Source organism: Pseudonaja textilis, chromosome 3, assembly GCF_049901715.1.
Source record: "Pseudonaja textilis isolate UNSWEBS1 chromosome 3, rPseTex1.2, whole genome shotgun sequence".
NCBI lineage: Eukaryota > Metazoa > Chordata > Lepidosauria > Squamata > Elapidae > Pseudonaja > Pseudonaja textilis.
The window spans coordinates 31437727-31463883 of NC_141992.1; the positions used below are offsets into that span (position 1 = coordinate 31437727).

A 26157-nucleotide genomic window follows, 5' to 3' on the forward strand; every position below is an offset into this window, starting at 1 on the left:
CGGTCTACTGCCTGCTCCCCTGGTCCGGGCGGTGGTGGTGAAGAGATTCTGGCATGGTCTTCGATGGAAGCTTGGCGTGGCACCTGGGGGTCGACCTGAGCCCACGATCCGACACTGGCGAAGGTACCCTGTCGCTTCCTCAGCTGGTCCAGGTGTCTTCTCCAGATGCGGCCGTCTTCCAGCTGGACTTGGTACGACCGGGGGCCGGTGATGGCTACTATCACTCCTGGAATCCACAGTGGGTCTCCAGCATAGTTCCTTGCAAATACATGTTCCTGCAAGACAAAATCTCTGACCCCCGTCATTGAAGCGAGAGGGGTGTCAGGGCAATAGTGAGGGTGGAGCCTATCCAACACAGTTCTTAGGCGTCTACCCATCAGAAGTTCAGCAGGGGATTTGTTGGTGACCATGCAAGGGGTCGAGTGCTGGCTTAGCAAGAAACGGGAAAGTCTGTGATGCCAATCTTCTTTGCTGAATCTGGCTAACGCTTCTTTTGTGGATCTAACGGCTCTCTCCGCCAGTCCGTTGCTGGCAGGATGGAAGGGAGCCGTGAAGATATGTCAGATGCCAAGATTTGTGGCAAAACGGCTAAATTCTGTTGAGGCAAACTGGGGGCCGTTATCCGAAACTATGGTAGCCCGTGTGTTACGAATAGGCGAGTTAGAGCCTTGATAACTGCTAGCGTGGTGGTCGTGGATAGTTGGGCCATATCAATCCATTTAGAGTATGAATCTATGACCACCAAGAAGGTTTTGCTGTGTATTGGACCCGCTAAGTCAATGTGTAGCCTTGACCAAGGCGCGTTGGCGCTCTCCCACTTTGTGGGGGTGGTGACTGGAGGGGATGGTCTGGATTCCTGGCAGGGTTGGCATGAGCTTACCCACTTGACGATGTCGTCGTCCAAGCCAGGCCACCAGACGTAGCTCCGTGCCAACGCCTTCATCCGGACGATGCCCGGGTGGCCCTCGTGTAGTGCCTCTAAGACTGGTGTGCGAAGTGAGGCCGGAATAACAACCCGGGTGCCCCACAGCAGGCAGCCCTGTATGCTAGACAGTTCCTGTTGACGGGTCTTAAAAGGTGTGAATTCGGCTGGGAGGTTAGAGCCCGGCCACCCCCTCCTCACCCAGTCCAGTACCTGGGCGATGGTTTTGTCCGTCTTGGATTTGGTGACGATGTCGAGGGCGGTGACAGGAAGGTCGAGCTCGGTGACATCGAAGATGGCATGGACCGGGGCCGGGTCTTCCGCTGGAGCTGGCAGGGGGCAGCGGCTGAGGGCGTCTGCGTGGCTTAATGTTTTTCCTGGGCGGTGGATGAGCTTGTACGAATAAGCCGCCAGGAACAAGGTCCACCTCGTCATTCTGGGAGACAACACTTGGGGAGTCTGCTTGTCTCCGGAAAGAAGACCCAGGAGAGGCTTGTGGTCCGTGATTAGCTCAAAGTTGTGGCCAAACAGGAATTCATGAAATTTCTTAACCGTGGCCACTGCGGCTAAAGCCTCCTTGTCGATCTGACTATAGTTACGCTCTGTCGCTGAGAGCGTTCTGGAAAAGAAGGTGATTGGTGCCTCGGAGCCGTTGGGCAGTCTATGGCTTAATACGGCGCCAATCCCAAAAGGGGATGCATCCGCGGCTAGTATCAGTGGAAGGTGTGGGTCAAATTGAATAAGGACCGCGTCAGATGTGAGCAGTGATTTGACTGCGCGAAAAGCGGTGTCTTCCTTGTGTCCCCAGTGCCAAGGTGCTTTTTTATCTAAGAGTCTGTGTAAAGGCTCTGCTACAGATGCCTTGTGAGGTAGAAATGATGCATAAAAGTTCAATAATCCCAAAAAGGCTTGTAGCTCGGCTTTAGTGGTTGGCGTGGGTGCCTCATGAATTGCCTTGACCTTGGACTCTAGGGGGTGAATGCCTGAGGCATCAATTCTATAGCCCAGAAAGTCCACCTGTCTAGTGGCAATGGCACATTTCTCCTTTTTTAATTTGAGGCCATGCTGTCTGAACCTGTCTAACACTGCTCTGACTCTCTGGAAGAGTTGGGGTCTGTCCCTGGCCGAGACTAATATGTCGTCGAAGTAGGTTACTACGCCAGGGAGGCCCTGTAGTATACGCTCCATGAGGGATTGGAAGATGCCCGGGGCAACACTTACGCCAAACTGGAGACGCTTGCATCGGAATGCACCCCTGTGGGTCACAATGGTCTGCAGTTCGGCTGTTTGGTTGTCAACAGGGAACTGTTGATACGCTTGTGACATGTCCAATTTGGCAAAAATGTTGCCAGGCTCAAAGGTATGCAATAAATGTTGAATGACCGGGACTGGGTACGCGCTAACTTGTAAAAAGCGGTTGATTGTTGTTTTGTAATCTGAACAAATTCTCAGGCTACCATCCTTTTTAAGGGGTGTGACAATTGGCGTCTCCCATTTGGCGAAGTCTGTCGGCTCAATGACCCCTTGCTTTAATAATTTATCGAGTTCTGCATCTAGTTTAGGCCGAATGGCGAATGGGACTCTGCGCGGTTTCAGCCGGACTGGGACCGCTTGGGGGTCAACAGCAAACGAGATGGGGGTACCATTATAACACCCCAACTCATTACTGAATACGTCTGAGTAGTCAGTGAATAAGGAGTCAGTGTCAGAAGCTGAGACAGCATGGACTCCTGTTAACCCTAGGCCGAGGTAGGGGAACCAATCAAGCCCCAGGAGACTGGGGAGGTTGCCGTTAACTACCACTAGAGGCAGGTGGCCTTTGAAAGCTTTAAAATTAACAAGGAACTTGCCTTTGCCGAGTACTGGAATGTCTTTTCCCTGATAATCCCTCAAGGAGATCTGGCACTTCTGGAGCTGGTTTCTGGATAGTCTGGGCTGGATTTTCTTGAGGGTGCTCCAAGAGATGATTGAGAGCGCTGACCCCGTGTCAACCTCCATACGACAAGGTTTACCTTCTAATAAAATGGAGAGTGTTATTTTACTAATAGAGTGACAGGTGTGGTTAGCATGGTAGCAAGTGTGACAATTTAGTACTTGCCTTTGGGGCCTAGAATGGGAAAAGGAAGGAACCTTTTGTGCTGAATTGTGCGCGGCCTGGCAGACTCTAGCGATGTGGCCTTTTTTGTGGCAATGGTTGCAGATGGCACCCTTGAATTTGCACGTAGCTCTCGAGTGAGGTCCGCCACAGGATAGGCATAGGATGATGTGTTTGGGTGCGCTGTTGGTTTCTTGCCTGGCTCCTGCCTGTGGTTGTTTGGCATGGGTGAGGCGGTGGATGTCTGTTTGATCGTTAGGATCGTCTTCGTTGACTACCTCTTCTGAATGAACGGTGGCGCAGCTTTGTTTGGGAACGGGACCTTGAATTTCAGTGGCTGACTGGGTTGCCAGTTCAGCTGCCAAGGCTTCCTCGACGGCCTGGGACAGGTTGAGGTCCTTCCTGGCGAGTAGTCGCCTTTGGAGGTTAAAGTCTTTGACCCCGCAGACGAGCTGGTCGAGGAGCATGTCATCAAGATAGTTCCCGAACCCGCAGTGGAGGGCTGCAGTCCTCAAGGCGGCCATATATTGGTTGACGGTTTCCTTTTCCGCTTGCTTCCTTGCGATTTGTGATGGTCTGGGGGAGTAATGATTGGTGAGAATCTCTAGCAATTCTGCCCAGGGGACATTCTTTAACTCACGTGGAGCGACGAGTGCTGTGGCGGTATCAAAAACGATGGCTCCGCAATAACTGAGGAAGAATGACTTTTTTCTGTGCTCCCCAGCATCAGCCAGACCGATAGCGTCGATGTAGTGGTTAAAATGATTCTTGTATGACTCCCACTTTTCTTCTTCCGGCTTGAACGGTGGGAAGGCTGGATTGGAGTTCATGATGAGGGTTCCTGTGCGTTATGCTGTTGAGAAAATCTCTCTGGGACAACAAAATTGGCACTTTTGTGCTCTTGTCAGGCTAGTGACTACAGCTCTGGAGAGGCTCCACAGAACCTCTCTGCTCTCTCTCTGGGCTACAATTGTGGCTAAGCTGCAACGGCTGTTGGCAGCGTTTTGAATTCGCGCTCCTGGAGAGCGTAGGCGGTGATGGCTTGCCGCCTCTGATAGCGCTTTGAATTTCGTGCCTGCGTAAGTGTCAGTGATTCGGAATAACAGCACCGCGCTGTATTCCGGCAAGAAATCCAAATGACAGCCATTTGAATTTCGCACTCTTTTTGTGTTGAGCGGCTGCGGCTCGCAGCGCTTCACTTTCCCCTGTAGCTTGCTAACAAGCGGCTACAGACGCTTATTACTTTCGCTCTTGCTGACCGAGCTCTCCGGCGGCGCGGCTGCGGCTCAGCGGTTTTAGTGATTTCAGCTGTTGCAAATTGCCTCTGGTAGCCATCCCACCCTCGTCGCCAGTGTTGTAGTTGAGCAATGAGAGGCTAGACCAGGGCTTGGTGCAACAAGACTTTATTGTAACAATAAAGGACTGAACGTGTTAGCCCTGCCTGGAGCAGGCTCACAGCGATCAGCGGCTGGCCGGACCCTGCAGCTGGCTTTTATAGCCGGCCGTCGAGGGAGGCCAGCCAATGAGGGGCAGCAAACGCCCCCGCAGCATGAACGGACCTGGGTGGGGACTTTGGCAAGTTCCAGGGACATAACAGTTGTTTTCTACAGCTTACACAGTATTTAGTGTTTTTTGCAATTGGGGCCTTTTCCTTGTTACTAAAAGAGTGTAAGAAGAAAAAGGAAATGTAGGAAAGTAACTCAAATGAACTTATGCAGGTCTCTATTAAGGAGCTGGGAGATACATATACATTAGTGACCTTGTCAGGAAGTAAACCTGCAGATCATCAAGCAGCTGATCACAACAGGATATATATTTTCATGTGGTTATTGCTTTCTGAGTTACAATTTTAGTCAACTGCTTTTGTTCAAAAGTTTTGTTTAAAGTTCATCCATATGAGGATTATTGGGTGTGGGTTGCAAAAAATTCAGACAACCACAAAATGGGAGCAAAGAATCAAGTGTTTTCTCTATTTTGCCTAGATTTTTCAGTCTAAATCTCATAATCCTGCATCCATAATATATTGATCTCTTATTGGCCAATTATCTGAACTGGAATAAAATGCCTTTCAGGATAAGGCTGTTAAAGAAACTCTTTTCTTTGGTGAGCTGCATTCTCTAGGGTCCAGGCCGATATGAAGCACAACCCATCCAACTTCTACTTTTCTTTTTGTTTCTCTCTTTCCCTCTCTCTCTTTTCTGTGTTGTTAGTTTTTTTTTTCTCTTTCCACATTTTCCTCTATATGTAGAACAGAGGAAAGATACATTGTTCTTGCTAAAAATCTGAATTAATTGCATACACCTGCTTTAAAAAGCCAGGTCAGTGCCAGCAATTAGGCCCACATATTTGCTGTAAAAATGGATATAGCCTTTCTTAAATTCACTGTATTTTGGTTCTGTTTCTTTTTTATTTTTCTGATAAAAAAAACACCTGGCCTTCTTCATATTGTCTGCTAAGCTGAAATGTATGATTTTTACTTATTGCGCTGTGTAAACTGCCAATTGTTTGTCATTAAGACTTAGTTAAACAAAAACAAGAAGCAGAACTTTTGTGAAGTAAAGATGTTGTTTTGGATGACAAAAATACAACCTGTTCTGTGCAGTCTTATATTTATTCTGAATATACATATATTTAGCTAGTTCTTTGCATATTAGTTAATATAGTACTTATATAGTTCCAAAATTATAAATATGTCCAAAGCTTTCTAGCCAATGACTTTTTTCCAGCTTAATCCTCACTATCCATCAAGAAAATTCATAATAGGAAGCAATTATTTTCATCACTTCTACCTGGTGAAAGTTAAATTCTCATTGATTTCACTAATTTGTATTGGTTTCATTGCTATGAGGCTTAATCCAATAAAGCAATCTTTGTGAAGAGTCTTGTTTCACACCAGACTACTTGTTCAGTTGAGGTTTTATGGAATATAGATCTGTTTCCCTCACAGCCATGAACTTTGCTGACTCCAAGAAAAGTGATCTTTAACTCAGACCAATTACATTTCCCTTATAAGGGATTAAACTTATATATTTAGTTTTATTTATTTAACCAATTTATAAAATCACCTATTTGAACACATCATTCTCTGACAGTGAACAAAATTAAAATGAAATAAACAATTACAAGTTAACAAGCATAGGAACTGGGCAATATAGAATTATTTTTAGCTGTGTGTGTGTGTTGGACATAATATCCCAAAATGCCAATGAAAGGCATATATGATCCTATATGGTAATGGAATGTAGAGACAACCTTTGAATAAAGAAATTATTAAGATAGGAAAAATGGCAATTCAACTCTGGGAAAGCGAGAAGCATGAGAAAGAAACTCAAAATAGCCTGCCTTGATTCTCTTCAGCACAAAAACGGGGCAGAGAGAATCTCTGACAGTCTTTCAAGACTCTGTTGTTATCCTCTATAAGAGGACTGTCATGCTCCCAGCCCACGGGCTGGATGCGTCATGCACTGACCACGCCCACATCCAGTTTAGAGAAGGGGGAAAAAGTTCCAATACATCACGTGATGCCACTGTGATGACATGAGTTTGACACCCCTGCTCTATAACAATAAAGGCTTCTTGTCTTGAAGTGTTATATCCCAGGAAATATCTGGAAAGTTCATTTTCAGTCTTTATGTAATTTACAAGATGTCTAGACTGATTTAGGAGAAGAATCTGTGTCGGAGTGGCTTCCAGTTTCAGTTGCTGAAGTACATAAACTAATTAAACACTTAAAATTCAGAAACCCCCCCCCAGCTTAATTCTCCCTAACCTGATACAAACCTATCCTAAGAGAAGGCTACAATGTTAGTGTCTCTTTTCACTTACCTCAGTAACACAGCCTCCATCTCCACAGATGAGACATAGCCATAATTACCTCTTGGAAAAAGGAGGGGAAAGACAACCCAGCCAATTACCACCCAGTGAGTCTGCTTAGCATAACTAGTAAGGTCTATGCCAGATGCCTTTATTAGAAGCTCCTAGACTGGCTGGGAGGAGAAAATCTCCTAGTGCAGCAACAGACAGACTTTGGGGCAGGCTACTCTATGTATGATTAATGATTAATAGTCTCCCATTTGGCTGAAAAAGATACTCAACCACCCAAGCCAACCCTTTCGCTTTTTGTTTATAGACCTCAAGCAGGCCTTTGACTCCATCTGTAGAGCAACTCCTTGGAAGAAATTCAAAGTACGTGCAATTGACTGTTACCCTGTTAAGTGCACCCCAACTGAAAGTGGAATGCGCTACAGCTCCAATATACCTCTCAAATGTAGTGCTAACTAGCAGAGTGTAATCAAGACCATATTTTGGCCCTACCACTTTTTAATTTCTATGTTAATGTGATGGTAATGTGATGGACTTATGACTGTTTTTCACACTTATGATCATGGTAGCACACCCTTTTGGTCACATGATCAACATTCAGATGCTTGGCAACTGACTCATATTTATGACAGTTGTAGTGTCCCAGGATCATGTGATTACCTTTTGTGGTCTGACAAGCAAAGTCAATGGGAAAGTCAAATTCAATTAACAACCATGTTACTAACTTAGTAACTTCAGTGATTCACTTAACAAATGTAGCAAGAAAAGTCATAAAATGGGACAAAACTCACTTAACTAATTTGTCACTTAGCAACATAAATTGTGGCCATAAATTGAAGACTACCTCTATATCTACATGCTTTATACAGATGAAGCTGTCATACTATTGTATGCATCCGTAAGTCTTAGAAAACAGAGGGACACTGGTGCATTTCTATTGGGAGCACTCACAGATTAACGATGTCATGCATTTTGCAAGGGGCTTCAAAATGTTTTTCTGAATCCTCAAAAGACAATAATTGAACAAGTTCCTTGTTTTAAGTATTTGTGTTGCATTATTTAGACAAGTGTCATATTTATATGTTTCAGGTTGTTTTGAACACTCAGTGGAATTCAGGATCAATCTTCTGTTCCTCTTTCCCCTCTAGCTGAACCCAGTATGTACCAGCTGCTTTAAAGCTTTTTCAAGCCCAGACGCTTGCATAGCAATTCTATATAATATACTTAAATCCTAGTGTCAGCTATGGGAACCTGGAGAAAGTTCAAAACGGTTTCCTAAAAAAGTTATTTTAGGTAGCAAATTGTGTATCTAATGTTGCTCTATATTTGAAAGCAGGGTTTATAACAATCAAAACAAGTATAAGGCTCTGTATGCTTCATTAAATATATACAATATTTGTATATCTTATGCTGTCAAATAGTTATTCTACTTGGAAAATCCAGATAAATGACACATTACATAAATTTGGATTTTCTTGTGAGATGCAGATGGACCTGATAGACCTTGGACAAAATCAGGCAAGGTAGCTCTTAAACAAAGAATGATTGATTTAGAATTACAAACAAGACCAAGATGTCACTAGAAGCAATTGGGGTCTAATAGATTTAATCTTAAAACAGCATTATCTCTGGCCAAATTTACAAATCAGAAACTTTGGAGGGTCTTTATACTATTGTAATTTGCTATCTTACCATCAGCAGTCTTGGAAGATAAATACTTCAAAATCTCCTGCTTTCTCTTTGCAAAGATGGGAGCACTGAATCACTGCTGTACTGTACTGCAATTTGACCACCACAAGCACAGTGAATTACTAATATCTCTTCTTAATCCATTTCCAAGCAACCAAAATAATTTTATGTGCAGCTTCTTTTGGCAAATAAAGATCCTAAGATACTTTGCTATTACAAGGTTTGTATGTGCAGGCTGTAGAATCCATGCCATGTAACAGTAAAGTAGGCTGAGCATGACTGCATTTCTTTTTATTATGCATTATAATATAGATGACTTCTCTGTTTTGAAAGACAGATTAGGCATAAAGGCTCTAATATTTCAAGTATATACAAATAGTACAAATATATCCATGCATACTGAGAATAAGACTTATTGAGTTCAATAATCCTTGGTTGATTGATTATGTCAAGTTGGTATGGACTCTCAGTATCCAGATAGGTACCTTTTCCTACATATTCACACACATTTGGAGGAAGACATTCTAATGACTACATGATCTATTGGCGGAGCTGTGGTGATTCAGTGGTTAGAATGCAGTTTTGCAGGCTAACTCTATCTGCAGCCTGGAGTTCAAATCTCACTGGCTCAAGGTTGACTCAGCCGTCTATCTTTCTGAGATCAGTAAAATGAGAACTCACATTGTTGAGGGCAATATGCTGATTTTGTAAACTGCCTAGAGCTGTAAAGTACTTTGAGGAAGTATATAAGTCTAAATACTATTGTTATGAGATTTACTGGATTTTAATGTCCATCATTCCAAATCTATTCTTTTAAAAAACTTCTTTTTCATGTAAAGGATGGCATAGCTCTGGCTATTAAAAGCAGAAGTTTCCTCTCATTCAAGAAGCAGTTGTTGATAATTATCTGATTTCTTGACCAGGTTGTGGTCAGTAGTGATGTAGTCACAGTTGGGTCAACTAAATTTTTACAACAGGATTTGTCTACTGTGCTATACTACTATAGTAGCATCTAATTGCCCACTTATTTATATTGCACCAGAAGATAAGCAAGAGTACCATTGGATACAGAGTAACTGTAGTAATAAAACAGCATATTAGGCTAAATACATACCATTAAACTATGACCTGATACTGATGGAAAATATTGAGGATATGAAGAATAAATGAGACATTAAAATAAAATCCCCTGCTATTTAAAAAAAACCGATCTGCTTACTTTAGCACAGACTGATAACATAGGAAGCAAACCAGTTAAAGAGTATTGAAGTAAAAAGAAAATATTGACTCAGCCTCCCATCCTTCCGTGGTTGGTAAAATTAGGACCCAAATTATTGGGGGCAATAGGCTGATTCTGTAAACTGCTTAGAGAGGGCAGTAAAGCCCTGTGAAGCGGTATATACATCAAAGTGCTATTGCTATTATCTGTAGTGGAATGAAAAAAAATCATTTTTTTCCTCCAGGATTCAACAGGGAAGTCTCTCCACTCCACCATAATTTTGAACACATAGGTTATATTTCATACAATGTGAAAAATCATGCTTTTCTTCACTATGGTTTCTTCCCAGTGTACATAAAGTAATTATAATGGTAGGATTTACAGATAGCCAAGCCATTGGGGTCTGATTCTTGGTTTAGTGTTTGGTTTTATCATGCATTTTTCAAGGTGTCAGAATTCACATTTTCATTCTTAAGTGTTATTGTATGAGCATGGGGGAAGGGAAGGATTACATGCAAGTGCATTTAGGTTTTCTAAATTACATATCAGGGAGTGACAGCTGATTCAACTTATCTTCACTTTTACCTTTTTTATGAATATGATTTAGAAAACAAAACAAATAATTCTTCCTGAAGTAATTTTAGACTATGCAACTGAGATACCTAGAGTCATTTATAGGAAATGACAAGTATGTTATGCAACTCGCAGTGCAGAGGGAAAAGAGACATTTCATTAAGGAGCATAGCAGTTGCACACAAATGATCTCAAAATTGCTGAAACAACAAAAAAAAACTTAAATGGTAATATAGAGATTATATGTTTAGAGAAGGAGCTGAAAGAAAGCTGAAGCCTTGGGTGCAGCATCCATAAATTGCTATTAAATTGTAAACTTTTATGTTACAGGAAAAATGCAATGAGTGGAAGGTGGAATTAATCATATCTGTATTTACTCTACTTTAATTATATTAACTATATTAAACAAAGTATATTAAATCAAATGTTGTTTTTGTTCAAACCCTGCCTATATTTTGAGATACAGTCCCCAACCAACTCTGGCCAGTGTTTCCCACATTCCAAAGTTGTGCATTTGGATGCTAGTAAATCTTACAGACTTCAGTGTAAAGTAGTTTTGGATAGAATATGCACTTCCCAAGGAGTTGAGCTAGTTGTTGCAAGAGAGTCTAAATATCTATTTTCATGTTGTCATTTCCTGGAGAGCAAATTCCTCCCAAAAGGATAAGATTCTCCACACAATGGAAAAGAGCTCATAATTTTCATTAAGTTTTAAAAATCCTCAAGATTTGGCTATCTAGCTTTTTCAGGTTTTAAGACATCCAATATAAGCCAGCTAGATTTTGTGATTTGATTGCATGCATTTTATTTGAACCTGGCTTTATAAGCTTTGAAGTTTTGTTGCCTAGGAACAAAATGCAAGAGAAATATCTGCCAGCCTCAGTTAAACTTTGAGTCTGGCTATGGTCTTTACAGTTGCCTTTGCTGTAGATTGTCACAATCTTTTGGAATGATCCATGCCCTCCAATTGATGTACAAGAGAGCTGCTTGTAGGTCCTAAATATTTGTCTTTTTGATGATGTTAAATTAAGACAGAGGAGTCCTGGATACAAATTAAGGAACCTAAGAAAATGCAACTTGAGTTAATTTTTTACCTTATTTATTTATTAAATTTGCTTGCTGCCCATCTCACCACGAGATGATTCTGGGTGGCTTGCAAGATTAAAATGTATAGGGCAATGCTAATTTATAGAGCAATGCTAGTACAGACCTGTAATATGCACCAGGATCCTGGCTTAACTGAGCAACCTAGTCCTAACAAACATTTCACTTAATAATTATTTTCTGCTGTCATTTTGGGATTAAACAAAGTCTCCAAACAGAAACTTAGAATCCTGTGTAGAGCTATGTAAGTCATAAGTGTGCAATCCAAATATTAATGTCAGCACTCTGTGTATTTGATGGAAGACTGATAAAACCAGGAAGGGAAGAATTAACAAAGCTACTCTATTTGGGATATGAAATCAGGAGGAAGAAAAATGGGGGAGGGGTAAATTTAAGAGGAGATTTGATCAAGAAAAAAACTGGAAGAATGGAATGGGATCAAATAAGAGGGGGAATCAATAAAGAACAAACACTCAGGAGGAATGAGAAACATGGAGAAATAAATTAAACAGTACCTTGCGGTTATGATGGACAGGAAGTAATGCATTAAAAAACAGGGCAAGTGGGATTAGGAAAGGGAAGAAAGAGTAATTAAGGAAAGAGAAGGCAGAACTACTAGGGTTATACAAGAGGAATTGAGATTTGGCAGAAAGTTTACAGGATTGCAATGAAGTGAGAGGGTGTCAGAACAATAATAAAATCCCAGGCTGAGAATGGAAATGCTAAAAAAATGATGAAGACATGTTTTCAAAGACATGCAGAGTGAAAGAATATTGAAAGAATCAGGAGGCTATTAAGATGAGAAAGAAAGAGAGAATTTATTGGCAGCAGGAGAGATTGTGGCATTGTTGAAGTAAGCAGTGTGCTGTAGCTGGCTATCTTTGGACAGAATAAGTTTATATAGACCTAAATGCTTCAACAATATGAATAACCTTTGAAGTCTAACCAGTTGAGAAATGATATTTCTTCTTTCACCCTGGGCTTTAATTACAGAAAGCCTACAAACACACATACACCTTCTGGGAAACAGGAAGCAAGGCTGAATCTATTATATATTCAATAGTCCTCATTCGTAACAGTGTTTTTTCCCATATTAAGTGTTTATTTTACTATCATGTGATCTTAAAGTCAAGGACTTGGTGAATACAAGCAATGGGATAATGCAAAGTGGGAGCCAGTAAGAGAAAATAAACATAATTCTGCCAGCTTTCTTATAAAAATGACCTCTTCTTAAAGCTGCTTTTGTAGAAGTGCCACTTGAATATGCACATTTACATGAAATCTGTTTGACATACATGAACATCTGGATGTAGCAGAGCAGCAGGCTGAACATACAAACTTGTCTGTTGGCTTTACTATGGCTCTTTTAAGCAAATCAATAAAACTCATTATCAAGAGGAAAGTTGCCCTTGCAGAAATGACACTTTTTGTAGATATAATCTAAAAGGGTGTGTGGATGGAGAAAAATGGCCATATTTAAAGCCCATCAACCATGGCAGAATCCTATTTAAATTAATCATCTGTCTCAGTGTTCACAGAAGAATATGGGAAACAGATGCTTGCAAGAAGGTACATATCCCAAAGGACAAAGTCAGAAAGGCAAGAAGAATTCTATGCCAAGCAGAAACAGGTGATCACCAAATTCGACTTTCTCCCTTATGACAAAATTAAATTAAGCAGAATTTCTTTAAGCCACAAAGAATTTGTAAAGACCCAGAGTGTCATGTGCAGCAAACAGCAGTAGGGAACATTTAGCTACAATTCCAGTGTCATTATAATTCTACCTCAGTACCGTTGAGTACCACACCACTTGTACTAAATATTTTCTGTTTATTTAGAAATAAGTCCTGTTGTGCCTGGTGAAGGCTTTAATTGTGCATAATCAGAGATAACCTGAATGATACGGCAGAAGGTTGTATCACTGCATTTTGAATACCAGCATGCAAATCCACCATGTCTGTCACAAGCTGCTGTTCAGAGTCCACTCTTCATTTGTACATAAGAATAATAATAATGCTCTCATTAATAGGATTAATATGATAGGACTGAAATAATTATACATAAAACAAAATGATCAAAAATTGTCTTTAATTAAAACCAAACAAATAGAGAAAAAAAAGAACAAAATTGCCAATTTTAAGAGTTTGACACATAATGCCATAAAACACATTTCCTTTGCACAAAATACCGTATTGATTCCAGCATTTTTATGAATATCCTCCATCTCACAATGAACACTATTCCGCATATACTCAGTTCCTGAGTGACCATAATTCATGAATGCTTGCTGTGGACAGTTTTATTTAAGGATCTTAGCCCTTCTGAGGTGATATATCTAAATGCATTGAGCAATGGGAACAACAGAGTAAGGTTCTTCATTATATGGGAACAGCCTCTGTATGTACAGTTTGCACCAAACATCTAGTAGTCAAATACATACAGTATAATCCTGTACCAGGCAGCCATAACTTATCTTTAAAAAGATTAGTACATATATTGAATTGTTGAGAAAACTATAAGGGAAATGTAGTGTATTCGAATATAGACTTCTAATACTACATTCTTATTGGTCAGTTAACACAGCATAACGATTGGTTAAGAACAACGGGTTCCGATTGGCCGCATAAGCGGCGGGAAGTTTAAACACATGCCATTGGTTGCGAGCCGCGAGCAGCCGCTATAAAAAGGGCTGCCGTGGCTCGACTTCAGTTGAAGTTACTGGTTGCTAATAAAGAGCTGATTTCAACTCCGGTATTCGAGTCTGCTTTGTCCTGGTGATAGAACAGGAAACATAATGTGAAATACATAGGGATTTTGAAGAATTTGATCTTTGAACTATCTGATTTGAAACAACATACTTTGCATATCACATTAAATTGTAACTCAGATGCTATGGTCCTCTTACAAAAAGGAATGCAGAAATGGGGAGTAGGAAACTATGACTTTTAAGAGATAGCATAATGGTATGTTGAATAAAAGAATTAAAAGCCTAATTTTCTTTTTTGAATATTACATGAGGGCTTGAAATAGTGCATTGCAGTGTGGAATGTGTGTATTTGATCTTCCAGAAATCTGACAATTTCTTTTTCAAAGACCTCCATTCCATTTCTTCTCTTTCCCACCTCTTGTTTTCCTTTTTTTCCTTTAACAGTCAGCCCGTATTTTATGCATGTTTAATCTTCACCGAGTTTCCAACTTTTTCAGGTATTTTATAGAGTTACATGTTGGACTTCTCTTGGAGTTCCTCCAGTGGTGGGATTCAAATTTTTTTACTAACGGTTCTGTGGGTGTGGCTTGGTGGGTGTGGCAGGGGAAGAATACTGTAAAATTTCCAGTCAGAGGTGGTATTTGCCAGTTCTCTGAACTATTCAAAATTTCTGCTACCAGTTCTCCAGAACTGGTCAGAACCTGCTGAATACCACCTCTAGGTTCCTCCAAGTACCAAATAATAAAGAGTCACTTTGCATAGTGTCATGGACATCTTATAAATTTAATAATAAATAAATAAAACTCCTTCAATCAGTTTAGCATTTAAATATATACTTCAAAACAAAAGTAAAATGTTGGGAGATGAAGAGGAATGAGAGTTTGAGTAAAATGAAGATCTGCAGAGGATGGTAAAAAGCATGGAAGCTTTGGATAACTTGGATACCAGCTCTTAGCCGGTTTTCTAGATGCTCACAGATTTATAGATACAAGCCAACAAACAGCAAGATTTGGAGTAGTTTAATTTACAAGCAATGAACATCCCATCCAGCAAGAACAGCCAATATCCGATCTAGGTTAGTGCTGGGAGTGTCTGCTTTCCAGTGCTGTTTATGGTGCACCCACGCCCACCTAATCACAGCTAACTCCTGTGTTCTGCCCCATTCTAATTACCCTAATTCCCCTTCCCTTGTCTACCATTATATATGAGTTTATCCCTATCCTTTCTACTCCACTCTAATTCCCTATCTAGCTCTGACTCCTCTCTAATCGTTACCTCCCTCCCCCATGTTTGTGTGAGAGGAATGCTCTCCTTCATGAGCCGAATCATCCCCAAAGTGCCTGGTGCTGCCCATCGCTGAACAATCCCCGTTGTTACAACACCAACATCATCTCCTCTTAGGGATTCCCTATGTGTTCACTGCCTCTCAGCTGATGTTGCGGTGCAGCATAACACAGAAGATCGTATCTCGTTGTCAGCAATTCTGGCAGGCTCTGAGGTTTATCTTGTTGTCTTTGGAGCCCAACACCAGCTACCAGAAGCAAGTATTGTTGTACAAAAAAACCAACCAAACATAAGAAAACTAGTTAAGACCAGACCCATGTTCAGAAGCACTCCTCTCAACTGCTATGCATCCAATCCTGTAGCAATCAGCAGTGGGCTGAGATGATGTAGAAAGGAATATGCAAATGCTGGAGATTAAAAGGAAGGTGGTAAGGACTTTCAAGAAGAGATTGGACTGCCATTTGTCAGAAATGGTGTAGGGTCTCCTGCTTGGGCAGGGGGTTGGGGGGGTTGGACTAGATGACCTATAATGTCCCTTCCAACTCTGATTATCTGTTATCTGTTAACTTCAATATTTTTTCATGGTACCATCAGACCTTGCCACGCTGTCTTACAAGCACAATACAAACTTGGGCCAATTTGTAACAGGGAAATGTCGGTAAAACTGCTTATGCATGTATCTATGCATACACTTAAACAAACTATACAATAAATTTTTTGTAGATTAACAGAGATTCTTTGAGTGCTGTGTATCCACTGAAGCATACCTGCATTGAATAAAAATTTGAACTCATCTCTGTTGAATGTATCATCTAATAAGTACCCCCCTCCAACACTTCCATGGCTATTTGCCATGAATAAAAGCTTAGATGCTTCTATTTAGATTTTGGATTAAAAAGAAGGCAAAGGAAGTTAAAGACACATGTACCTCAGTAGTAAAAGAGAATGAATGAACTTCAATCCAAAAAGAGATCATTTTGGCGGAAAAACAAATCTGGTCATATTGCCAACTTCAAAAACTGATACAAAAATTTATGCCACCAGATAAAGACTGAATGCACCAATTATCACATTAAACAAGAGGAAAACCTTCTACGCACCAATTCCACCCGTGCTTTTCTACAATTTTGTAAACAACAAACTAAAAGACTCAAAGTCCATCCCACCACTGAAAGGACCTAATGGTAAAAACTGCAAGGACGACACCATTAAAGCCAACATCTTTAACACATTCTTTGGCTCAGTATTTGTAAACAGCAATGGATCATGGACAGTATTTCCTAGTTGAACCACAGACAACTACAATGATCTAATATATATAGATTTTACAGAAGACAGTGTTGAAAAAGCACTATGCAATCTAAAACCATCTCTATCTATTGGACTGGATGGAATATATGCCTACTTCTTAAAAAAGCTACCCACTGCCATAGCTAAACCTCTAAGCATAATCTTTGAAAAATCCTTCAGGACCAGCTCCTTACCAAAACTATGGTCACAAGCCACGGTCATCTCCATCTTCAAAAAGGGAGACCCCATCCTAGTTGAAAATTACAGACCAATCTCTTTATGCTGCGTTACCTGTAAAGTCATGGAATCTATTATTAACCAATCCATTATCCCCCATTTAGAGACAAACAACCTACTCTCTAATAAACAATTTGTTTTCAGAAAAAAACTATCCTGTAATCTACAACTCTTACACTGCAAAAACATATGGACTACACAACTTGAACAGGGCAAAACAATAGACGCAATTTACATAGACTTCTGTAAAGCCTTTGATTCAGTGGTACATGACAAACTACTCCTAAAACTAAAATCTTAGGGTATCTCTGGACATCTGCATAACTGGATACAAGCATTCCTGTCAAACAGACAACAAATGGTCAAAATTGGGAGTGTCCTATCAATTCTGTATCTGTCAACAGTGCGGTGCCCCAAGGCAGTGTTCTAGGACCAACTCTCTTCATACTCTACATAAATGACTTCTGCGATCATATTAAGAGCAACTGCATTCTTTTTGCTGATGATGTAAAGCTACTCAACACCACCAACAATACTGCTACCCTTCAAAAAGACCTCAACTATGTATCAGAATGGTCAAACAAATGGCAACTTCAAATCTCAACAAATTAATGCTCTGTCTTACATATTGGCAAAAAAAATCAGAAAATAAAATACAAGCTGAATAGTCAAGATCTTGTTGAGGATCCAAACTCTGTCAAGGACCTTGGAGTACTCATCTCTAATGTTCTAAGTACTAGAGCCCACTGTAACTTCATAGCATTAAGAGTTCTTAACCTAATCCTGTATAGCTTTTTCTCCAGTAATATCACACTACTACCTAGAGCATACAAAACATTTGCTAGACCAATACTTGAATACAGCTCATCAGTCTGGAACCTGCATTATGTACCTGATATTAATACAGTTGAGAAATTCCAGAAATATTTCACAAGAAGAGTTTTCCACTCCTCTACTCGTTGCAGAATGCCTTATGCCACCAGACTTGAAATTTTAGACCTAGACAACCTAGAACTATGCCACCTTCAGTCCGATCTAAGTATAGTACACAAAATTATTTATTGCAATGTCCTACCTGTCAATGAATACTTCAGCTTCAACCATAACAATACAAGAGCGCACAATAGATACAAACTCAAGGTAAACTGCACCAAACTTGATTGCAGGAAATACGAGTTCAGCAGATTGGTTAATGTTTGGAATACTCTACCTGACCTTGTGGTTTCTTTCCCAAACCCCAAAAACTTTAACCTTAGACCAGGGGTGTCCAACCTTTCACCTTCCCTGGGCCACATTAGAAGATGAAAATTTGGTTTGGGTCACACATAAAATAAAATAACAGTAACGATACCTGATCATAACAAAAAAACCATAGAAAACATAGTTAACATATTAAATTTATTTGGAAATGAAGTTAGTGAGATGTTTTTATTATTTATTATGAATTATTTATTAAAAATTATTTATTTTTTATCACGGTTTTTTTAATCACAGTTTTTTTTATCACAGTTTATTTTCCGGCCAAATTTTGCGGGAAGCGGGGGGGAGAAAGCTCGCCTGCCTCACGCCTACCTCTCCTCCTGCAAATGGCCCGGCTGGATGAGGCAGGACTGGAAGGCAGAAGCAGCAGCAGCAGCAGGGGTGGGGGCAGAAGCCTTCCCCCGCCACCGCTTCTGCTTCTGCCCCCGCCACCGCTGCCCCCGCCGCTGCTTCTGCGCCTGCCACCGCTTCTTCCCCCACCACCGCTGCTGCTTCTGCCCCGCCGCCACTGCCCCTGCCTCCGCTTCTGCCCCCGCCGCCGCTTCTTCCCCCGCCACCACTGCTGCTTCTGCCCCCACTGCCGCTGCCCCCGCTGCCACTTCTGCCCCCGCTTCTTTCTCCCACCACCGCTGCTGCTTCTGCCCCGCTGCCACTTCTGCCCCGCCGCCACCCCCGCACTGCCGCTTCTTCCCCCACCGCGGGGAGCAGTGGCGGGGCAGAAGCGGCAGCGGCGGGGGTGCAGAAGCGGCGGCGGGGCAGAAGCAGCAGCGGTGGCGGGGAAGAAGCAGCGGTGGCGGCGGGGGCAGAAGCGGCGGCAGAAGCAGCAGCAGTGGCGGGGGCAGAAACGGCGGCGGTGGTGGGGGAAGAAGCGGCGGCTGGGGCAGAAGTGGCAGCGGGGGCAGAAGCGGCAGCGGCGGCGGGGGAAGAAGCGGCGGCGGCGGGGGCAGCAGCGGCAGCAGCGGGGGCAGCAGCGGCAGTGACGGCAGGGGCAGAAGCGACGGTGGTGCCGGCGGCAGCAACAGCAGGAGGTGGTGCTCTGATGGCGCCCGCCTTTTCTCTTGCTGCTTGGCCTGGTGCTCGCCTCGCCCTGCCTCGCGCCTGCCTCTCCTCCTCCTCCTCGCTGGCTCTGGCACGAAGGTTGGGGTGGGCACTGGGCCACATTACGAGGCGACCTGGGCCGCATGCGGCCTGTGGGCCGCGGGTTGGACAAGCCTGCCTTAGACTGTCTATTATTGACCTCACCCCTTTCCTAAGAGGTCTGTAGGGGGCATGCATAAGCGCACCAATGTGCCTACCATCCCTATCCTACTATTTTTTTTCTTATATGCATCCATTTCATGTATTCATAATTATGTTTATACTTAGATCTGTTATCTTATAATCGCTTGACAAATAAATAACATAAAATAAATAAAATAAATATATGGAAAAGGTAATTATGTCTTAAAACAGGAACTTCAGCTCATGAAGATACATTGCCTTGCTGTCCAGACCAATTCTTCCGGTTATCGTTAATTCATGTAGTTCATTCATAGCTGCTCCTGCCCCACCAGGTTTCTTTCTGTGTGTAACTCTTTGGATATTCTTATAACAAAACATTTGCTAGCATGGTTCTGGGTGTTTTCTCAGGTTGATGGAGAAGTTGAGTTGGCCTAGTGAGTTCGCTTGTTGAGTTGAGCAGCAGTGTTGCTGCTATTAAGATGTTTACAGCAACAGGATTACTATTAAAATCTATATATGTGGGGTAAAATGACATTTGTCATTCTGCCTTAAAATGAAGGGTCCCTTGAACTACTATATATTATTTCTTCAAACAGAAAAACCTATCTCTGGTGCTATAATTGTCTTACTGAGGAGATGGGTGGCATGTAGATTTAATAAATAAATAATAATATATTGGAAATGAACCCAAAAATATTGTATTCCAAAATTGTTGCTATGAGCCACTTTATGTTTAACATTAAAATGCAATGTATAGATACTTTCTCTGGAATGAAGATTCTTGAAGAATGCTAGTACATCTTAAACAATGCCTTAAAACTAGTATGTCATGTAGATTGAGGGTATTTTATTTTACATAGAAGACAGCAGAAATACTGCCCAATTAAGATCACGGTATGAAGGCACTAATAATTTTAGTGAGCTTCATGGTGTTAACATTTCTGTCTTAGTATATAAGCCACACAGTACTTTAGTTGCAGTGGTGGAAATATAAACTGGCATTTTTGGCACAACCACCGCATGTTTGGAATCCCCTAACATGAGTAACTCATACTTTAAATGTTTGCAAAGAGTACAGATGTTAAAAAAACCTTTTTAATGGGTATGACATAAGGTAATATTCCAAAACAGATTCTGATGGGGCACAGACAGGCAACAACACGTACAATTCCAGAGCTTCAATAAATCTCAAAATTAGTTCAAAAATTGATCTGGGAAAGTTACAACAAAACAAGATACCTATAACTGATGATTTTTAAAAAATATAAACAGAATGTTATAAAGCACATATACTGTGTATCTTTCAAGTAGTTATTAGGATGGTTATATTGAAAAAAAACATCCTAATTTGAAGAACTGGCACATATAACTATGCACATTAAGGAAATGACCATACTGGTAGAACTTGATTTATGACTATTTAATTTAATGACTGTTTGAATTATGATGGCATTGAATAAAGAGAATTATGACCACTTCCTCAGATTTACAATTGTTGCAGCATCCCTACAGTCACATGATAAAAATGTGGGAGCTTGGCAACTGGCATGTACTTATGACAGTTGCAACATCCTGGGATTGCATGATTGCCATTTGCAATCTTCCCAGGAGCATTTTGACAAGCAAAATCAATGGAGCAAACTGAATTCACTTAAAGACCAAGGTAATTCACTTAACAATCACAGCAAAAAAGGTAATCAAATCAGGGGTGACTCCTTTAATGACCACTTAGCAATGGAAGTTCTGGTCCCATTGCTAAGTCGTCATTAAAGGTTAGCTATTTATTTATTACTATGGATATTTTTTAAAAAACTCAAACCCTGAATTAAGGATGCAAATTGAGAAGTGGTGAATACAAATACTGCCATTCATTAAAAAGAGATAGAGGCCTGTCAAGAATGAAATGCTCTTCTGAAAATGCTGCTGCCAAAAGCATCTGTCTGCACATTTCTCATCATTTCTGTCTTTGTATTTCTTGTGTCACATGTCATGCTTGATAAATCAGTAAAGTTACTATCAGTCACTTTTTATCATGTATCTTCTGACAAGTCAGGTGAAAAGGCACTTATTTAAAAGGATTATTATTTTCATTTCTATTTTCTTTTAAATTTCCAACTGATACTGAACCAGTTGTCCATAAGATTGTTATTTCTTACTTTTAATTCAGTTACATCAACAAACAGAGGTTATATGGCTATATGCAAGTGAATTGTATCTGATGTTATTATTCATACATATTATTCATTCATATTCATTATTATTCAGCCATGAAAAAAACCCTGCTCCTCTTCAGATATTTTGACTTCAATTCTTATTAGATTCCGATTCTAAGTAGCAAGATATTATGGGATTTATTTATGCTCTAAATTAGACTGATTTAAGCGGTGACATTATCAAATGGAGATTACATTCTCCTCTGCATTCTAATCTTACAGGTGAGATACTGCAAATCTATTTAGGTAATGAAGCTGATGGTAGGCCATAATAAATATCTCTTTTTGTTTTGGGTTGGGTGGTTTTCACAATGCCACTGAAACCAAGCATTATTCTGGTCTTGGGAATACTTACTCATTATGCTTACAGATAGTCCTTCACTTATGGCAATTTGTTAAGAGACTATTTGAAATTACAACCCAGCAGTGAAAACTGAATTTACAACCCATGCCCAAAGTTATCACCATTGCCAATGTCCTCAGACTTTTTCTCTAACTCCTTAAGCCCCACACCAACACTGCAAAGCCCCAATTGAACCCAACCCCCTGTGTTTCACAGCCTCTGCCATCCCTTCATGACCTTCATCATTTTTCTCCTGCTGCTGAGAGGCATGTCTGGTTTATTCGAGGCAGCAGCTGGCCACTCCAAAGTTTCTTCCTGAGACTGCATCATGCCACTCTCTAAGCTGTTCATGCCATTCCTTCTGCAACTAATGTCCTGCTTCAGAAGCTTCATTACCCCAAAATGTGCATGCCAGTTGGGAACGAGGCTTCCAAAGAATTGTGCAATTTGGAGAAGCAATGGTGCTTGGAGAATGACACAAGAGGGTCTCAGGAAGTAGGTTTGGCACAGCCAGCAGCTTCCTCACACAGGCTGGGTGTGCCTGCCAGCAATGGGAGAAAAATGGTAAAGGTCAGTGGGGGCATTTGGGACTTTGCAGAATGATATTGGTATGGCTGGGTATGATGTGAGGCATGAGGTGGCATTTTACAGTGGCAGTGTTAGTTTTGGGGCTGAATTAGAGGCTGAGGGCAGTGGCAGTTGGCTGAGACTGCTGAAGGCTGTGTGCTACTGTGCAGGGTGGCTAAAAGAGCATAGATCAGGGAAGAGATAAGTGGGTGGGAAGAGTTGAAGCAACCCTACAATCATAATTGTTGCTGGAGCAGGTGAGTAGCTGAGTGCAGAAGCTTTCCTGGGTGCAGAAGCTTTGCACTACACCGTTGGACTGGCATGGCTGACGCTACCAGGAGCGGCTGTGGTTTTGCAACACACAGCACATCTCCCCATCTTGTACATAGCCTGCATCAAGTCTCCCTCTCCACCCCTGAGGCACTCCTGTGTGTCTTACCTGGGACTCTGTCCCTCTTAATGTCCCACAATTCTCACTTAACAATGGTAGCCAGAAGTGCCCTGATTGTAGTCACTAAGCAAAATGGTCACATGACACCTCACTTAATGACTATATTGCTTAGCAATCAAGATTCTAAGCCCAACTGTAGTTGTAAGTAAAGGACTATATGTTATATTCAATCTTACCAAGTTGGTATACATGATTTTTCAAAGCATCATAAATGATTCCTAGTCCAACCTTTCAGCAACCCCATGTAGTAATTTAGATTGGGCACCAACAATTGCGTTTCATGACTAAATACTAAAGGTGCCTTCCTTTATTTTATTTTTTAATAAAACAAGTGATCTTCTGCCAGATACCTGCACTGTGCCTTCACTGCAGTGCAACAGTTCTGTCTTATGGATCATTCCTTTGCATAAACCAGCTGGCTAAATGGAGTTATTCCTATGGGGCTTATTTTAAATTACAGAGAATAGGTAGATAGGACCTCAGTCAAACATGCTCATACAAATTAGTATTTCCTTTGTTTGATCCAGTTAATAAACAACAGGTTCCCATCCAGCAAAGTAAGATAATTTTCTTATAAGAGCATTTCTAGTACAGTTGTACCAAAATAGTGATGAAATCCTGGCTAAATCAATCAGTCTTTCAGTGCATATTCAAGGAAACATTGATGTATAAAGTATCTTGAAACATAAATTTTCTTGGCAGATGTGAAGTCTATAAACCAAATTCTATATCCTGTTTTATTTCCTGGTCTTGCAAGAGGGCTTTTTCTGCCTTTTTTTGTTTTTGATGGCTTAGAAATTCTGCATTACTTCTTTGACCTGCAAAATGGAGAGGAAAGGAGAGGTCATATTATCCTCCAGCCTTTCTTCTTCTTCTTATGGTTGAAAACACTAGATTTTTCCTTTCCAACAATACTGATAACATTTACATGATTATTTCTAACTGCTTATATTATTCTTCCTTTTCTCATCCTTTCTCATCCTGCTAAAGGATCTTTATCTTTTTTTTAAAGTTATCAAGCAGATGCCAATTGCTAGTGGATGCCCAACACATGAAGGAGCCATTTGAGAGCATTATTTACTTTACTGACTAAGAATAATGCTGTCTTTTGTAAGCTAATTCTTTGCAGCTAATCCATGGCCTGAGGCCACTTGGAAAAGATCTTGGTTGTGACTCAGAAGTTATTTATAATTTGGAAGGATTTAGGGTGCAGGCAGAATCAAATATGCTCCTTGCTCCAGCTCAGTGCATGCAATCCTTTAAATGGACCTTCCGTTATTGTGAAAATGACATTTTCTTATGTCTGTATGTTAGAAATTCTGCTTATATAAACACCACATAGAGCAAACAGAGCACAGTGACCATGTGCTTTACTGCTAAACTATATAACCGTAACAGGAAACAGGAAACTCTGCTCAGAACAAAAGAGCATAGAGTATATACCTTAGACCCAAATTTTTAAACACTGCCATCTATTGGCTAAATATCTATTGCATAAAATACATTTCAACAATGAATTCCAATACTGTAACCCCACATCCGGTTGCAAATTTCTCAGAGTAATATCCAAGTCTGCAGGAGCAGTGAGGGTTAGGGTTAAGGAATCAAAATAATTGACAGCATAATGTTACAAGGTAAAGTCTATTTGGAATCAGTTGTTGCTTCTAAACAGTCCTGAAATCTCAGTCAAGTTATATGCATATGGACTTCAACTCCCAGAATTTCCCAGCCAGTATGCAAGGATCAATTAAATTTTATAAGTGTAAAATGTAGAAAACAAGAAAGGCAAGAAGTATACAATTATTGAAAGAGACTTCCCAACATAATAATGGATTTTCTGTCTAGTCTTTTTATTTGTATTAACTATTTTTATTGACTTAAAGAATGGAATTAATTTCATGATATTTCTGCATATATGTTGCTTTAAATTAATATTTCAAGCTTCATATTTCTAGTACCAACACAAGAAATTTAAAGTTGCTTTCTTCACTGGAATGTGAAGAAAAAAAACCATAAAACAAACCTTCTCCTTTAAATTAAATCCAGACTATTTGATTGAAGATGATGTAATGTGGAATTCAAATATATCTCACAGCATTCCACTGAAATATGACATATTACTCACCAAGATTGGTGTTTTAGATATGAATCCCTCAATCCTCCTTGCCCACTAGATGAGGAGGCTAAACCGATGTAGTATTCCTTAACAAATCTAGATTTACCTGTAACAAACAAAAATACAATCTATTACCAATAATTGAATATAATCAAATGTGCTGTGATCTATAGCAGGGGTGTCAAACTCTTATTGTCATGGTGTCATCACATGATATATCGGGACTTTCCCCCTCTTTGCTAAACTGGGTGTGGGTGTGGCCAGCCTGTGACACATCTGGCCCATAGGCCGGGAGTTTGACAGTCCTGATCTATAGGTACCTGTTGCTCATAAAGTTAAAGATATTTTCATTTGATCATTGTTGGAATGAATTCACAAAGATAGAATGATTATGGCCACCTGTACCTTTAGAACAAAATAAGGCTTTTCCAAATTTCAATATAACATGAATGTAGAGATATCTTTTCTTGAACCAGTATATTGACCAGCCATTCACATGGCTCCAGAATGATACTAATTTCAGGATACTCATAGCATTTTACCTTACAGTTATTTAGATTTAGTGTAGAACATCAAGTGGGAAAAAAACTTTCCGGCTGACTTTTATTGTCACATAAGTCAGCTGAGTGTATACCTTGACCATGTGAAGGGTGAGATATAAAAGGGGAAATATGGAACAAAGGGGAAACATTGTTGTCTTCTCCTTTAAAGCTATCTCACCTTTCCATGTGGTGCAGCCAGCCATAAAATAGTAGCATAAAGAGAATTCAGCATAGTAAAGTACAGGAGAAGAGAAGATATGAATTAGTACAAAAACAGATTTGACAATGGCTCCAGGAGGCTGCAGGAGTAGTGTGGAGGCAGAAAGGCTAAATGAAACATGGGCTGAATGGGAAGAGGTAAAAAAGCCCAGGGAAATACCAGCAACACCTCTTTCCTTCTCTCAGTAACAGCCATAGCAATGAAACCAATCTGATCAAGCCAGAATAGCCAGTCTATCTAAGTCAGTAAAGTCAGCTATACAAATCCAACAAAAGTCAGGGC

The 26157-nt window shown here is 40.7% G+C and overlaps 1 protein-coding gene across 9 annotated transcripts in view; it reads right to left on the reverse strand.

Moving 5' to 3' along the window:
• RALY (RALY heterogeneous nuclear ribonucleoprotein) overlaps positions 1–26157 on the reverse strand; it is a 258358-nt gene that overhangs the window by 133300 nt on the left and 98901 nt on the right. For 5 of the 9 annotated variants that reach the window (XM_087929153.1, XM_087929152.1, XM_087929151.1 and 2 more), the window contains exon 2: positions 25123–25219. The exons of the other annotated variants lie outside the window; for them this stretch is intronic. The gene's annotated coding sequence lies outside the window, so the exon portion shown is untranslated. The remainder of the gene's footprint in view (positions 1–25122; positions 25220–26157) is intronic. 9 annotated transcript variants of the gene reach the window in all.